This window comes from Lissotriton helveticus, chromosome 11, assembly GCF_964261635.1.
Source record: "Lissotriton helveticus chromosome 11, aLisHel1.1, whole genome shotgun sequence".
NCBI lineage: Eukaryota > Metazoa > Chordata > Amphibia > Caudata > Salamandridae > Lissotriton > Lissotriton helveticus.
Genome location: NC_136072.1, coordinates 382,240,102 through 382,258,225, shown reverse-complemented (window position 1 = coordinate 382,258,225; position 18,124 = coordinate 382,240,102).

Genomic DNA, 18,124 nt, shown 5'->3' with positions numbered 1-18,124 from the left:
CAAGCATAACCAGCATGACTTTGCCGCCCGAGTCCAGTGTCTCCTTGATGGCTTCAGACACCTCCAGCAGTACCGTCTCAGGACTAAGGTTAGGGCGGAAGCCAGACTGAGTGGGATGAAGCAGACCATAAGTTTCCAGAAAATTGGAAAGCACATTGTGTACATGCTTCTCCAAGATCTTGGCCAGCGCGGGGAGGAGAGAAATGGGCCTATAATTGGCCGGAACCTCGGAATCAAGGCCCGGCTTTTTAAGGAGGGGAATGACCATTGCCTGCTTCCAAACCTGCGGGACCACCCCCCGGCTCAGTGAGAGATTCAGGAGAGGATTCGCCAGCGGATTGACAGCAACCGCCATCTTCGCCAGAAATTTGGCCGGACATGGGTCAAGCGGCGAACCCGATTTAAGATTGGCCATGAGTGTCAGTGACGAAGTGACAGAGATAGGGGGAAAGTCAGACAAAACGAATTCTAGAGGGACCGACAATGCTGGTTCGCCCACATAATTAGGGGAAACTACGGCCGATCTTGATGGAAAAGAGTCCTGAATCAGCTTTATCTTAGTCGTAAAAAAGTTGGCGAGATCGGAAACCCATGTCTCAGTAGGGGCGGACACGGTCGAATCCGACCGTGGAGCCGTGAATTCCCTAACAATCGTGAAAATCTCCTTGCAGGAGTTGGAAGCGGCCTCAATCCTCCTAGCAAAATAACCTTTCTTCTCTAGGAGGATATCCCGATGATAGGCTTTGACCATAGTTCTGTAAGCGAGCCTGGCGGCAGAGTCATACTGAACACGCCAAGCCCTTTCGGCCACCTTGCACTGCCTACGGGAAGCCGCAAGCGCCTCCGTGAACCAAAGGGCAGAGACCCGTTTAGGTGTCAACCGTAAGGCCTTTGCAGGGGCTATATCGTTCAATCTATCCAGAAGCCACATCTGCAGGGACTCCAAACCCCTATCCAGATCCCCGATGAGGGGGCAAGGATGATCGTAAGATGCCTGAACCAACATTTCTGGGGTCACCCGATGAAATGCTCTCGACGCTAGTCCCTGTTGTCTAAGGGCCATGCTCGAAGGCTTCTTTCTACCCAATACATCGAAAATTAATCAGCCGATGGTCTGTCCATAGGACCGGCAAAAGTGCCGTCACCTCTATAGGGGACGTGGAAAAGACCTGATCTAAAGTATGGCCTTTATCATGCGTTGGTTCAAACACGTAGGGGACCAGGCCCAAAGGGGCCGTAATGTCGGATAATTTAATCACCTCAGGGTCCAAGTCATCATCCATGTGGAAATTGAAATCCCCAGCCAGAATACAATGATCGGCTCTCAGAACTAGAGCTGACATTACCGCCTGAAGCTCATCAAAGAAAGAGCCAGCGGGGCCGGGGGGCCTGTAGACTAACAGCCCCTTAACCGATTGATGCGGCGCCAATGTCAAGGAGAAAGCAAGGGATTCAGATCCTGTGATGGCCTCCGTCGGGATAATCGAACATACAACCGATTTATTCACTACCAGTGCCACCCCTCCGCCCCTCCCCTCCAATCTATCTTGCCTATAAACATTATATTCAGGAGGAATCGCTATGACAATATCGGGATTAGATGAGACTCCCAACCAAGTCTCTGTGAGCATTAGACACAGCGGCTTCTCCATGGACAGGAGATCAAAGAGCTCCTGAGCGTTGCTGCGAACTGATCTAGTATTTAAAAGCAGGCAGAGATGCTTCAAACTGTCCGCCTCCCGGTTCAATAACCGAGGCAGGCTATTGCCTGGAGACCAACCGCAACCCGGGCATCTCCTCTTGCCCCTGTAACGGCCAGGAAACACCTTATAACACGCACAAGATACCTTTTGGAGGGACCGCAGCTCAGCAGAAGTGTAACAAACCATAATGACGCTCAAAGAGAATTTTGTCCCAATGAGTCAGCCCCGACCGCCGCTCCGATTGCCTCCGGGACGCTGACGGGCGCAGACGGGCTGGACTCTGGCGTCACTGCGGCGGAACGATGCGCGAGAACGCTGCGCGTGGAATGGCTGCTTTATATGCAGGTCAGCGTGTCCTTGTGACAGCTGATCTGCTACCCCCAAATGGCCCGGCATGGAAGAAGACTCACCCAAGATGGCGGCCGAAGCTGATGTGAACCGGGACCCGCAAAGAGCGGTGAAAATACTATTATAGTGCAGGTGAGGGAGCGCAATACTGAGTTCTGATCAGCGTATTTGTAAATATTGTTATGATAAATTAAATCAAAACAGAATGCCTGCTAGAGCTGTTCATAATAATCTGGAGTTGGTAGACATTCCTCCTGAATTGATAGATTTAAATACATATGAGTCTATTTTGATTCAATGTGTCCATCCTTTTCAGGCTATTGTTCGCATGGAGCCTAAGATAGGGAAATTGCCTCCTTCAGATTTACAGAGAGGATTAAAGGGAAGAGTTGTTTATTTGCCTCTAGATTTCAAGAAAAATATTGAAACCATTGGTGTAGAGAAAGTGGAAGAGGAACCTCTGGTTATTCTAGTTAATGGGGTTCCGACAAAGAGTAAGAAAATCTGGCAAGATTTAGTGGATGTTAGGAAAGTCAAAAAGGCAACGTTGTATTTGGTCAAAAACAATGAGTACTACAAACATGTATGTGTTGAAGCAGAGGAAACAGCTGCGGATGAAGACAGTGATTGTTCAGCTGGCCAAATTGAAAAAGTTGATGTGTCTAGAAGTGAAGAAATATATGAACATTATACTGTTCATCCTTTGCATTCCAAAGAAGTGATGGGGAATACAATTGACTTGTTTCAAATGAAAGCAGCAAAAGGAAGTTCCATTAGTTTATTGGAAAAAAGTTTGGAAGCTCGTTGTTTTCCACATTTATTTCCAACAGGTCGAGGTGGACGATATGACGATCGACCACTTCAAATTCCTGCATCTGAATATCGAACTTTAAGAATATGTGCTGAAGATCCAAGGTTTCGTCATGGCATTCCATATGTGTTTCATCTACTGTATGAAAGTGACTTGTCTGGGCTTTCTTATGCAGTAAACCATATACTGAAAAGTGGAGCACATCTGAAAAATGTTTCGGCGAGGGACTTTATGGAGAAAGTGAATCTGCAAGATAATATTTTGGATTCTCATCTAATCAATCTCATGGCATGTCAGCGTGGTACAAATGAGTATTGGTACCGTCGTCATGGGGAATTGAAATGTATGCTAAGAAACTTAGGAACTCCTACATGGTTCCTCACTCTTAGCTGTGCCGAGTATGCATGGGACGACTTACTTCAATTTCTACGAGAGGCAAATGCAAATATACAAAATATAGAATTCAAAACTGCTGGAGAACTGTGTTCTTTGGATCCAGTGAATGTATGCAGATATTTCAATCATAGATTTGAAGCTATGATGTCTTTTATTACCAACAAAAAAAATCCCCCCCTTGGAGAGGTTTTGAATTTCTTTTGGAGAAAGGAGTATCAAGTGAGAGGTGCTCCTCACATACATATGTTGTTGTGGATTAAAGATGCACCCAAATTTGGAACAGATTCGGATGAGACAGTGATGAGCTTCATTGAAGAGTATTCAACATGTGCTGTTCCGAAAACTACAGAAGAAAACAGTTTAAGGCAACAAGTATGACGCTTTCAATCCCATCGTTGTGGAAAGTACTGTCATCGAAAATTCAGAAACAAGGACAAGTTCTACACAAAATGTCGTTTCGGGTTTCCACGACCAGTGATTTCTAAAGGAAGAGTAAATAATTTGATGTCTTCTCTGCGACATACTGTGACGAGGAAATCACCAAAAAATACATACAATTTAAAAAGAAACGAAGAGTCCAAGTACATCAACGACTACAAACCAGTGATTTTGTCCATGTGGAATGCTAACATGGATATTCAGTTCGTTGCTGACAACTCTATTGCTGTGGCTCGATATGTGACGTCTTACATCACAAAAAAAGAAAAGACAGAACTGAAGGAAATGTGGGAGGATATTTCACATGAAAAGAGTCTAAGCAAGAAATTATACAGTTACAGTCTGAAGATGTTGTCACATCGAGAAATTGGAGCATATGAATGTTCTGATCGATTTTCATCAGCAAGTCTATATGCCAAATCTAGAACCATCATTTGGGTGAGTCTAGGTCTTGCTGCAACACGAAACCGAGTTTTGAAATCTGTACAAGAAATAGAGTATTTGGCGGAGAAAGAACCAGAAAGTACAGATATGTTGAAGACAAACATGTTGGATACATACTATCCAAATAGAAGTCTTTACCTTGAGAACGCTTGTCTCTATGAAGTTCTGCAAAGATATATTTATAAGAGGAACATCAGAGAAGATATCAATAATGGAATATATGCTGTCATTGGCGGTGAATGATGTCTAGTGAAACAGAGAAAAGGCCATTTGATTAATCATTGAAAATTGAGTTGCGAAAATCCAGAAAAAAGGGACTTTTACTATTTAGCGCTTTTGCAACTCTTTAAGCCATGGCGTACAGAAGAGGAACTACTTGGATATTTTCTCTGTTACGAAGATTCTTTTAATGCAACCAAGGATACCATAGAATGTCCTGTTTTTCCAAATTATCTGCAAATGTTGAACGAAGAAATAGAGCAAGAAGCCACAATTGCTGTAGAGATTGCTAGAGACAGTTCTCAAGACAGTCAGAGTTCTGCTTCATTGAGTCAGGATCCACTTGGAGGACCAATTATTCAAAATGAAGCTGCCACTGCCATGGATGAGGTGGAAAGAGCTATGGAACAAGCTCAAGATGATGTAGTTAACTTAGAAGATTTGGTGAAACAACTAAACCTTGAGCAGAAACAGATATATGATGAAGTCACAGAACAGATTGAACATGGATTCAGTCATGAGAAAAAAGAGTGCTCATATACATCATTTAAGCCTGTCCGACTGTACGTGAGTGGAGAAGCGGGAACTGGAAAAAGTTTTCTGATTAAAGCAATTGCAACTTATCTGCAGAAAAGGACTGAATCACCGCTGTCTTGTGTTGTTACCGCTCCAACTGGGCTGGCAGCTCATAACATTAAAGGGATTACTTTACATCGTTTACTGATGCTACCAGTCGTGCATGATAACAAATTGCAATACCACAAGCTATCTGGAGATGCGTGTTCTGAAGTTTCCAGAGTCCTGAAGAAAATGAAACTTCTTATCATTGATGAAGTAAGCATGGTCTCAAATCTAATGCTTGCTTTTGTGCATTTGAGAATGCAAGAAATGTTTAGAACAGAGTATGATGTGTTATTTGGAGGGAAACACATTATTGTTTTTGGAGATCTACTGCAGTTGACTCCAGTGAAAGGACAACCATTGTTTAAAATGGTCACGCATGAAGATACCAGGAAGTGCCTAGGAAGTATTGGAAACATTAATATATGGTTAAATTTCAAATATGCAGAACTACTCCAAAATATGCGACAGGCAAAGGATGAAGATTATAAAAATATTCTACAAGATGTAAGAATCGGAAAAGTAAGTCAGCATGGGAAAGAAGCTTTACATGCACGATTAATTTCAAATTTGTACCCAAATGAAAACATTTTCCAGAGAATATTTTTAAGAAAATTAACAAGAAGAAATCTGGGATATGTTTGATGCCAACTCTGAAAGAATGTTCCATCTTCAACAACAAAATGTTAAAGTTAGAAAATGAAGAGATTGTGAAACTGGAAGCTATAGATAAAATAGAGCATATGGGAGCAACAATTATTTTGTCAGAAAATTTGAAATCAAAATTGGATTCATTAGAGAAGACTATATCCAAAACTGCTGGTTTTGAAAAGATTCTGAATGTGTGTTTAAATTGTCGTATCATTTTGAGAAGGAATTTAAATGTTGAAAGAGGTCTGGTAAATGGAGCAATGGGTCATGTTGTTGATTTTCTAAATTACAAAAATAGAGATGGAATTGAAATTTTAAAAATTAAATTTGATGGCATTGACGAAATAGAACAAATTTGTCGTTGTTCAGCTAGATTTTTGCTTGTGAAAGACTTATATGTTCGCCGAAAACAGTTTCCTGTTTGTTTGGCATATGCGGTGACAATTCATAAATCTCAAGGTTTAAGTGCAGATAGTGCTTTAGTGAACATTGGAAGTTCTGTGTTTAAAGAGGGTATGGCATATGTGGCATTATCACGAGTCAGAAATTTATCAGGATTGTACTTGATTGATTGTGCAGATCTAGATTGTGTTAAAGAATACAATCGGTTAAGAAGAGAGTATGCTCCACATTTGCCTCAATATCCTCTGTTTGAAAAACATGTGGTAGGCCGAAAAAGAAGAAATGAGTATAATTGCAGTGAGGTAGTAGCAAAAAGACAACAAGTAGATGAAACTGTAATTGTAAGCAGAAGGAAAAAGGATTCTGTTGAAGATGTTGTTGGATTTCAGTTTGAAAACAGTTCTGGTGTCAACTGCTATGCTAATGTAGTGGTTAATGTTGTTTTTTTTCTTCAAAATTTACAAGAACAGATTGTTGAAAATCAGGATGAAACATTCTGCTGTTTATTGAATTCTGTGTTTGAGAAATGTAGCAGTGATAGAGCAAAAATAGAAAGTGTTTCAGAAATTCGAAATCTTCCAGACATATGTTCTGGTCAAAATCAATTTTCACAGAATATTCAGCAGGATTGTCAGGAATTTTGAATGTATATGTTTGATGTATTGGAAGATGAAGGTGTAGATATAAAAAAACTTTTTAGCCTTTTTTATCAATGGCAGCATGACTGCGACAACTGTAGTTTATAAAGTAGTACTACAATAGACACTGAAAGATTTATATATTTGACTTTACCAGACTGCAAATCAGTGTTTTTTAATAATCTAGTTAAAGCAGCTGATCACAATATGGTGTGTAGCCAATGTAAGTCTGCAATGCTGTCCACATTATTTATACAAAATTATGGTCAGAATGTCATTTTAATGTTCCAACGATGTAGACCTGATGGAAGTAAATTGACAACTTCTATTAAAAATTTCGTGGCTTCTCAGTTATCAATTTCAGGAAGAACTTTTGCAACTGTAGGTATTATTTATCATGACGATCCTTCAACAACATCAGGACATTACACATGCTATTTAAAATGTCGTAAAGGTTGGACCCACTGTAATGACACTCATTTGACTTTCAAACAACGTTTGCCTTTTGACTTAAACAATTCATACCTAGTGTTTTTAGAACCAAAATTTAAGTAAAGGTAATTGCCCTATGAAGACGGGAGCAGTTAATAAAAGTTAGTTTGCTGTTTAAAATTATATTGTGAGTAACAGTGATGAAGATAATATAAAAATTATAGTTCTCATAAAGGTATGGTAAGTGGATCGCATAGTAAGTGATATCAGTATTATAGGAAATGTTCAACATGAGAGAGCCAGAGATGGAATTATGAATATTTAAATATTGTGAAAATGTTGTTTGAGCCTTTCTTTCAGAACGTCGGGAAAACGGTAATTTTAGAGTTTGTTTTAACTAATTTGAAAATATACTGATACATCTGACACTATTTGGCCTTAAGGAAAGGTGAAGGAATGAGGAAAGAGTCATGACTGAACAGAAGGAGTATATGAAAACATTGAAACATATTTCAGATGTTCTTGGAGCTTTTTTTCTAGAGTGTCGATGAAATGGAATTTTTAGAGAACAGCAGAGTACCTTCCAACGTAAAGGACCTTCATGATGTACTATTTGGCCTAAAGGAAAAGTAAGTGAATCAAAGATTAGTGTACATATGTGATTTGTAAGTTTATATGTTTTTTTTAAACACAATCTTTTTGATTGTGGTTTTTTTTTCCCGCTGTCATATGATGAATAGTTTGAACTCACTGTTTTTAGTGAAATTCAATATGTTCTGAGAACAGCAAAAATAAACTATCTAACATGTTGCATAAATTATTCTACAGTTTGTATTGTGTAATTTATATTGTATTCCCATTGTCTCACACTCACTTTCCTTTTTCCTCTCTCTTTCAGCTCTCTTTACTCACTCACACTGCCTTTCTATCACTCTGTTTCACACCCATTCGTTTACTCCACTTCTTTCACAACCCCTCATTCGCATTTCAACTGTCTGCATCCCCTCTCTCCCTTGCACCACTTTTCAGCTTTCAGTCTCTCTGCTTTACTTCCCTTTTCCGTCTTTTCCTCCTTTGCTCTTTTAGTAATTCCTCTTTACTCACTGAGCAGTATTGTCGCACTCTATCACTATAACTCACCCACTCTCCCTCGCTTATCTTTGTTTGCTCCTTTCTTTTGACCTCTTCTCTCTATTTTCCGTTCACTACCTCTATGTCCTCAGTCCCTCTCTCCTTGTGTTATGTTCACTTGTGTTTATCTACCTTCTATCATTTCTCTTACAACAACTTCACTGCTCCTCTCTCATCGTTCTTCATCCCATTTCTTTTACTCTGGTTCCATTACTACCCCTCATTTCCTATCTTTCAGTGTCCTTCTCTTTACTTTCATCACCGAATCACTTTCTCTCAGTACCACTGTTTTAGTCCTCTTCTCCTCTCTTTCCTTTTTTTGCTCCCTTACTCATTTCCTTTCCTCACTCATTGTACTCCACTTTACTCAGTCATTCCCTTAGTTTCTTTGTCTACTAACTTCCTCACTCCTTTTCCCTCAATCCTTCTATATTATCCTCTCTCCTTTCATCCCTTCACTCTGACTCTCCTTCACTTACTCTCAGTTATCTTCCATTCCTCATTCTTCTAAATGCATCCTTAATTAGACTCCTTTCCCTCTCAGTCATTATCTTTTTCCTTACTCCTGTTTCCTGATTTAGTTTTACTAACTCACATTCTTTTAGTATCTTTCTTACCTTTAGTTCATTTCTCTCTTCTTCTCTTCCTCTCTGTCAGTGAATCTATATGCCTTACTCTTAGTAATTTGCTCTCCTTCTATTTATTTTTCCCTCTTTTTGTCCTTCTACCTTACTTTATTTCCCTTTCTGTGTCCTTCACTCTTACTTTATTTCTAAATACACTGTTAGGATTTTTAACCTCTTCATTTGTATCTTTTATTTTAAAATACATATTTTACTAATTATAACTTATTTTTTCTTCTCTCTTTCACAGATACAAAGTGTAGTAAAAAATGTAATTAAAGTTACATTAATTATATGCTAAGTATGACTAATAAAATGTAGTTTGTCATCACCCTTTCCTTTAACCTCACTATTATTCTTTGACCCTACCTCACTCCTGTTTCCTTACTCTGCTTCCTTCACTTATTTTTATCCTCCATGTTTACTCCCCTTTCCCTAACTCCCCTCGCACATTCAACTTCTTTCAGTCCCCCTGCTTTACTTCCCTTACCCTCTGTTCCCTTCCTTTGCTCCCTCACTCATTCCCTTTCCCTTAGTCATTTACTTTGCTCCTGTCACTCCTTCTCTCAGTCCATCTGTCCTCAGAGTTCCTCACTTCCGTTCCTTCACTTTGTCTCTCTTATCGTCGCTGTATCTCTCCCCTCAATCTGTCAATACTCTTTCGTCATGCTCACTCCCTACAACTCACCCACACTCCCTCACTTACCTTTGTTTGCTGCTTCACTCACTCCCTTCCAGTCACTCCTTCCTTTACTGTCTCTCTCCTTTCTGTCTGTCACTCCCCATGTCTTACCCTTATTCACTTTCATCCACCCTCTTTTACCGCTCTTTACTTAGAGTCACTTCTCTTTTCTAATCCTCCCTCACTGTTTTACTATCTAATACACAGTCTCTTTGTGTTGTTCCCTCTAGCTCTCTTTCTCTTAACATAACTCTCTCTGTCCCTTTCCCTCATGCTCACTCCTTCATTCTTTTTTTTTTTGGTGCGCGCCCAGGTACGCGTACCGGGGAGCGTACCGTTACGCGTACCGTTGAGAAAAAAGAATGACAGAGTTTTTAAAAAATGTTTTTTTTTATAAATTAGAGGTAGTTCTAAAAAGAACTTTTTTTTTATTCTTTTTGTTGTTTTATATTTTTTTATTGTTTTTTTGAACATTTTTTACTTTTTTTGGCTTTTCTGAACAGTTTTATATTTTTTTGTATTTTCTTTGAGGAGAAACAAAAAACAGAGAATTGAAAATGGCTCAACTGGAGCACAAAAAAAATCAGGAAAAATGATGGTTTCCTCGGGCATTTGTGGTTATCCATAGCAACATTAATTAGTGTGATGCTTTGCTGACCATAATTAATTGTTTTGTTGCAATATATACAAACAATTTTGTATTCCCCAAACTTTGTTTGTATATTTGGGACTGTCTCCCTTGCCTCTGGACCCGATGGAGTGGGTTCTTTCGATGTTGAGGGTCTGGCTGTTGATTGGGGTAGCTTATTGCAGAGGTCCCTTACCTCTGCTGCAGAATAGTTGTTAGGGTGCAAACGCATCATGTGCCGAATCATGGTATGATTCCCAAAGGAATATTTTTTGTTAGGGTTCCCCCTGGACAGCTCAGCACCACAGATCAGACAAGTCACCTTCGCAGCGTTGACTTTTTTGAAACCCCTTGAGATTTTGTAAAACTCCCATATGAAGTGCTCTTTGGGTTTGTATGGGGGATTATCTTCAGGCAGGAACTGCCTTGTCTGTTCCTCCTCTTCATCATCCTCCTGCTCTTCTTCTTGACCACCAATGTGATCTTCTGGTGGTCTTTTTGATGGTGGTGGTGGGGCAGATGCTCCAGCTGCTGATATGACTGTAGCCATCTCTGTAAGGAAAAAGCAGGTCTTCCTCACTCAAATAACAAAGTGAGAATGAGGAAAAAAGGTGGGGGCTTTGATCATTTGGAAAACAAAACAGTTCTGAACCAATCAAAAATGTTATTTTCAAGTCACATGATCCGGGCTTTCATCATTTGGAAACCAAAACTGATCTGAACCAATGAAAAGTGTTATTTTCAGATCACATGACCCGACGCGCCTACGCTATGCGCCCCGGTGCGTGCCCGGGAGCGTGCCCCGGGGCACGTCCGTAGTCGCAGGGGCGCGCCCGGCGGCGCTTACGTTGCACGATCGTATGCGCTCGGGTGCTTCCGGATGCGGTTACGCCGTGCGTCATATGACGCATCACGCGGCTACGCGATACGTCACGATGTTGTTTTCGTTTGCGGCAATAGCGCTAACGGGACGCTCACCGGTACGTGCCCTGGGGCCCGCCGTAACACTGCGCTCACCTGTGAGCGCATCGGTACGCGCTCCGGGAGCGCTCCGGGGCACAAAAAAAATAAATAAATAAATAAACAAAAAAATATATATATTACATAATTATAAAATATAAAATTCATTATAAAAAATATTACATTTCATACCTATAGAGATTTGCTATTAAAAAACCTATGAAATTCACTGAAAAAACCATAGGTTTCACACCAGTTATAGTTAGGAATTAGCATTTAAAAAACCTATGAAATTCACTGAAACAACAGTTATAGTTAGCTGGAAATTTTACTAGCATAAAACCATTGAAATTCCCACGTTATAGTTAGTTGGACTCACTATAACTTGCGCGTGCAATGCACTGCTGATGACGTCACATATTACATCATTCATGACATGGTCAGTGACATCACTCATGACATCACTGATGACACCATCCAGTGAATGTATTATATTTCTATATGTAAAAGTTGATGGAAGAATAAATGTTTAAATAAATGTCTCAATGGATGTATTTTTTGTAAAAATGATTGCATAACTGACTTATTAAGTGTATCTTTGTGACTACATGTATTAACGAGTAATGTTTAAATATGTAAATATCTGTATCAGTGTCTCACTTTGTCTATAATTGGCTCCATGGGTTCGTGAGTAACTACATGAGTGTCTATATGGGTTATTAGTTGGTTTTTTGAGTATCAGTATGAGTGTCCGTATGGTTTGTTGGGGAGTATTACTTAGCGCATAGATGCATGAATGAGTGACTCACTGTTTGTATGTGTTTTGAAGACAGCATATATGCAGGACTGTATGGGTGCATGAGTGTGTGTATGGGTGTGTTAGTTAGAGATTGACTGTCTCAATAGTATCTTTATGAGTAACTACATATGTTTTAATCTACTATACATGAGTATTGATGTATATAAGTGATTATATGTGAGAGTGAGATATTGCAAGAGTTCCTGTATAAATAAATGTGTTTCTGTAAGTGATTGTTTAAGAGAGTAAGTATATGTATGTTTTTGTAAAAGTAAGTGTAATGCTGTGTATATATCCTGTATATGCAAATAAATGGATGTTTGATAGTTTATTTGCATGTGTGAGTATGTGTGTGAGTAAGTCTATGGATGAGTGTTGGTGTGTAACAGGATGTATAAGTGTATGAGTACATATGATGAGTGAGTACATCTATAAGTGACTATATAGAACTGTTGGTGAATGAGTGGATGTGTATGTAGATGGCGAAATTACTCAATAGCTTGTTGGTAAGTGGTATTGGTATCTCCGTTTTTTAAAAAACATTTTTACTTTCTATTTTTGAAGGTGTGTATCAAAGGTTATATTATGCTGAGAGGAGGTCTGCCACTCTTTCACAAGGATGATATCATCAGTGATGTCATGAGTGATGTCACTGACCATGTCATGAGTGATGTTATATGTGACGTCATCAGCAGTGCATTGCGGGCACGCGAGTTATAGTTAGCTGAACTAACTATAACGGGGGAATTTCAATGGTTTTGAATGAGTGTAATGTCCAGCTAACTATAACATGTGTTAAACCTATGTTTTTTTCAGTGAATTTCTATGTTTTTTTAATTGCTAATTCCTAACTATAACGTGTGTGAAACCTATGGTTTTTTCAGTGAATTTCTAAGGTTTTTTAAATGCTAATTCCTAACTATAACGTGTGTGAAACATATGGTTTTTACAGTGAATTTCTAAGGTTTTTTAAATGCTAATTCCTAACTATAACATATGTGAAACCTATGGTTTTTTAAGTGAATATATATATATATATATATATATATATATATATATATATATATACACGCACAGGAAAACTAAACAGCCACTTCCCTTACAAGTTTGCATGTCTGCAGCCTTTCTTATTTTTCACCTTATTCATCTTCTGCTCTATCAACACATCATCCACACATACATACACCTACTTGCTCCCTTTCTTCAATGGGGTTATCAATCATTCTTCTTTAATTCAAATTCAAAGTGCAGGCCCTTTATCAATGCTTTTTATTATAACTACTAACCCCGCCGAAGGCACTATGAAATTTGCACACTTGCTCCCTTTCTTGGCTGCACTTATCAATTATTACTCAACCCACAACATGCGACTTAGGTTACCTCAGGTAAGGTATATAACAAGAGCACTCTTTCGTTACAGTCTTACACCAGTCCAAAACAAGCACTATATGAAGACACCTGCAACTTTCAAATGTTTATTTCTAACACAGTAATCTTGTGCCCAGTACCTTAGATAATACAAGCAAACATATTATCAGAAACAAAGTTGTCAGCATTGTTACTATTCCATAAAATACAAAGGGAGAAAGCATTCTATAATACAAAAGGGAAACAGATTTAAAATATACCTACATTTCACCCTCCCTACTTATCAGGTTAGTTTATAAGTACAGAAGATCTCATACGACTACATAGGCAGAGCCATACCTCTGTTACTCAGCAGTAGTGGATCACATTGAGTTCTACACGAACTGTCAAGATACAAATGTTCTCCTACTGTGTGTAATCATGCCTGCACAGTGCATTACTAAATGCGCTAGTAGCAGAGATGCCACAGCTGCATATGTCTTATGGCTTGAACGTGCGAAGATCATTCCAAAAAACACACACAGTATCCAAGATAACGTTGATGTTTCATGCTCTCACTAAAGTAGCGAGGCAGTCTACAAATGTAGTATATCAAATTATTCTCATATGAAGCAAAATACTCACCCTTCTCTAAACAATATTGCAAGTGCGTGTTGTGTGCAAAGCAGAGCAGGAAAACAAAAATGGTGTTTAAGCTTCTAATAAACCCATGCTAACTTAACACGGTGTAAGTGCAAGGCTCAGCCCACGACACCTTTCCTTGACCAAAGCACATAATATAAACGTGGGCAAATTACGAACGCAGAGTCCAAGCCTAAAAAGCAGAATCAAGTGCAATTTTTCCCAAAAAATTATTCGATCTTTGATAAAAAGCAGTAACTAAATAATAAAGAATAGGTAGAAAATTCAAAGAGTCTTAATCCAACAGCGTATAAGCACAGTATGTAGCAACAGCCTCCATGAGGAAGGAATTGTTCTCGTCTGAAAGCATTTCAGTCATCCAATTCAATAGTGGGAATGAACATACATGTTCCTCAACGACCGGAGCCTCTATCACCATCGGAGGAAAACTCGGGTCATCTTCAATGTAACTGCGTGCCTAGAAGTCATGCGCCGCTGCAAAAACATCCCAACGTCTCATTATTCCATGTATCGCTGCTAAGGCCATAATCCCGCCGCAGAACAGAGCAAATCATGAACCACTAAGGGGCTCATCAGCTGGTCATAATCCACGTTGGGAGACATCGTACTGCAGAGACACAAATACAGGGCCCAGTCGAAATCACAGCTCAGGCAATGAAAGACAGGCTGAACGTATGTGAAAAAGGAGAATCGAAATGATAATCCATAAGCTGTGCTCAATGTAGCGAGAGGCAGCGCTCCGTAATAACTAAGCATTCGGTTGCGGACCAGAAACAACCGGGACATATTGTCCTCTGCTGCAAGATGTGCATCCATAGTTAAGTAAACAAATTGATACAAGCACACCGGCAATTAATGTGAGCATTAAGGACAATACACCAAAGATGCTGGAAAAAATCGAATGAGAAAACACAGACAAGACACCAAATATAGTTTCTACAGAAGTCACAAGGCTATTGCTTATAACGTTAAAAAAGTAAGCTAACCCCCTATTCGAGGACGCATTAAAGATTGTCTAAATTAACTCCATAAAATTCTGGGGCACGTCTGTATTAAATAAAGCATGCACTTCTGTGTGGGTGTTTGCTACATGAAGGACAAATGTTTGTCTAGCAGATGTAAGAGCGACCTCTTTTTGAGACAATAGCGCTCTTATACGGCTCATTTGGTTGACTCTGCTTTCAAGGTCAGAAATGACGGCCAGATAGAAACATCCAGAATCCCATGCAGAGTAGTAAACGCAACTCTTTTATAGCAAACCACACGCTCAGTTACCGTAATCATGTAAGCGATGCCTGCTAACATCGCACAAGAATCTGCATTATTTCAAAGTAAATAACTTCCGTTTGCCAGTAAACTGAACGTTGTATGATAGCAGGTGTCAGAGTGCCTTTCAAAACTCAGGCCAAATTAGCCGCATCTTGATTACAAGAGCCATGCAATTGTAGGTGTCCACAAAGTAAGGAGTGATCTGGTGCTATCGAGCAATCCTCGCCATTCTGACAAACTTCTTTTCCCTCCCTCAAGCACCTTTATATAAATGGTATTAACCAACCTTCATGGAGATAAGCGCTCCCTAAAGATCCATATCTGCCTGTAGCATAGTATTTCATACAAACCTCAAACTTAAACAGGCTAAAAAGTAACGTTATTATACCGTGGAAAAGCCACACAGCTGAATCGGATTTCCAATGAGTGACCACTTCTAACCATTCTCATAGCGCGCCTTGTGCTCTGATTTGACAGTGAGAGAGTGATCGCACCATAGTTTGTCTGCTAATCATTCTCAGCATACGCTACGAATACGCTTCAAGGTTACGCATCGCATCAAAGCTTACGTATGACATCACGTACTGCACCCCGTACGTGAAAGACGTTAATGTTTTTAATTGTTTAAAAACATGTATTTATGTTTTTAATGAACATACTAATAGAATACATTATGTAGGATACTTATGAAAATAGATTTTTTAAACTTTCAACAATCGTATATTACTTTTAAAAGCAATTACACAAATCGCGCTGGAACGTCATACGAACCCACATCGTAAGCGTACACAAAGCCATGAGACTTTAAAAGAAGAGATTTCATTGGTTCATAACACTTCCTTTTCCAACTGTTGAAAGTTCCGTCTCATTTTAATCATTCTACTTTCACTTTCTAAGAAGAAGCATTTCTTCTGAGAATATTGTCAAATAGAAGGAAAATCACCATAATAACCACACACACACACAGAGATAAGAATATGAGGATTTAATATCTCATTGTTAGACTCCCGGTACCTCCCGTGCCCGCCTACATTCCCAGAATGCAGTGGCCGCACGCTCTGGTAAACTAGAGCGCGTCGCCACACAAATGTTTAAGGAGCTACAAAGAGACCCCATCCCCCGGGACTCATAAAATAACATTTGGAACCGTGTGGAACCCCAATACCCCCCCACGGTCCCAGCCAGCTCCCCGCGGCGTTCGAAAGCCGGCATTGCTTTGTCAGAGAGACCATTTTATATACTCCTCTCTCTAACAAAAAGCAATCTGCTTTCCTACTTAAGAAAGACAGCATATTAACTTGCTCTCTCTTTCAAATATGAAAGCGGTTTGCTGTACTAAAGTGGGAGCCGCGACGCTCCCGCCCTACCTTAGCAAACAGCAGTGTCCCGGGGGTAGGCACCCCGGGACACTGCAGAAGTCGACCCTGGGAGGTGTCGGACCCCAGGGCCATCAGGAGCTCCAGGAGGGAGGCCGCACACCCCCCTCCCAACATTAAAAAGCCCCGAAAGATGGTGGGCCCCGCAGCTGGGGGGTACGTGCCGTCACGGACCCCCCAATTTTAAATATTACTGCCCCAGGAAGGTGGCGGTCCCCAGAGCATGTGGGGGCGCCATGACCCCCCCCGCATACTTCAAAATAAAACCCCGGGGGTAGCGTCCCCCCGGGGCTCGGGGGTAGCGTCCCCCCGGGGCTCGGGGGACCTTTCAACACCGCATTATAGAAAAAAATTGTCCCCGGGATTTGCCCCCCCCCCGAGCTAATTAAGAATAAAACGGACTTCTAGTTTTTTTTTTACTTTTCCACCGCGTACAAGTACAATACGCGTACCCTGCGTTTAAAAAAAAGTACACATTTTTTGGGGGCCTAAAGATCCCTGTGTGACCCCCTCAGCAGGCCTAGAGGGTCGACATTTTTCTACCCTGCCCCCTGCCCCCTTTCCTTATTTTTAAACTTTTTGTAACTATTTTCTTGTGACTCGCTGCTACCGAAGCACAAGATGGCCGCCAACACTTCCTGGTTTCGTGTGTTGACAGGCAATCAGCATACAGCTCGCGCTCGTAATTGAACGGATCTCCGTCCACATGTAGAACTCTGTCTCTAGATATCGCTATGATTTTACTTGTCATTTTCTCAGAAACTACTGAATGGATTTACACCATTTAACAAAAAGCACAATCTGCGAACCGAACTCTACATCTCTGCCAAATTTGGTGTAATTCCGTTCAGCCGTTCGGGCTGTAGCCCTGGCTAAAGGTCCCTTTTGAAAATTGCATGGGAAAAACACATTTTGGGACCCCCCTTTTTTCTCGGCCCCCACTTGACGAATCACCCCCAAATTTCAGGGAAGGAGCGGAACCGAGCAGGCCATTATCTTGGAGAAATTCATGAAGATTCATCCACCAAAGTTATTCCAAATAGAATGTTGTGGATTTCCTATGGAAAGAAGGTCCTAACTATAACTACCTACTGGCGACTGAAGAATATAAGTTTATGCACATTGAATTCCCTGTTCTGCCAGCACTATATTTAATTCCGAAAATACATAAAGGTGTTGAACCGTTGCCTGGCAGGCCCATTGTTTCTGCTATTAGAAGTATGGGAGAGAAAGTGGGGGAGTATATAGACTTTTTTCTTCAAGACATAGTAAAAAATCTACCTAGTTTTGTGCGCGACACTAGTGATTTTATGTCCAAAATTGAACACATTGAATGGGATGAAGATATGTGGCTAATTTCACTGGATGTAGAAGCGCTATATACTAGCATTGATCATGTACAAGGCCTCTCTGCTGTCAAACATTACCTTTCCAAAAGACCCATGGCTTACTATGAGCACAACAAAGTCATCGTGTGTCTCATAGAATGGTGTTTGCACAATAATTACTTCTCCTTTGGGAAAGACATCTTCAAACAACAGAG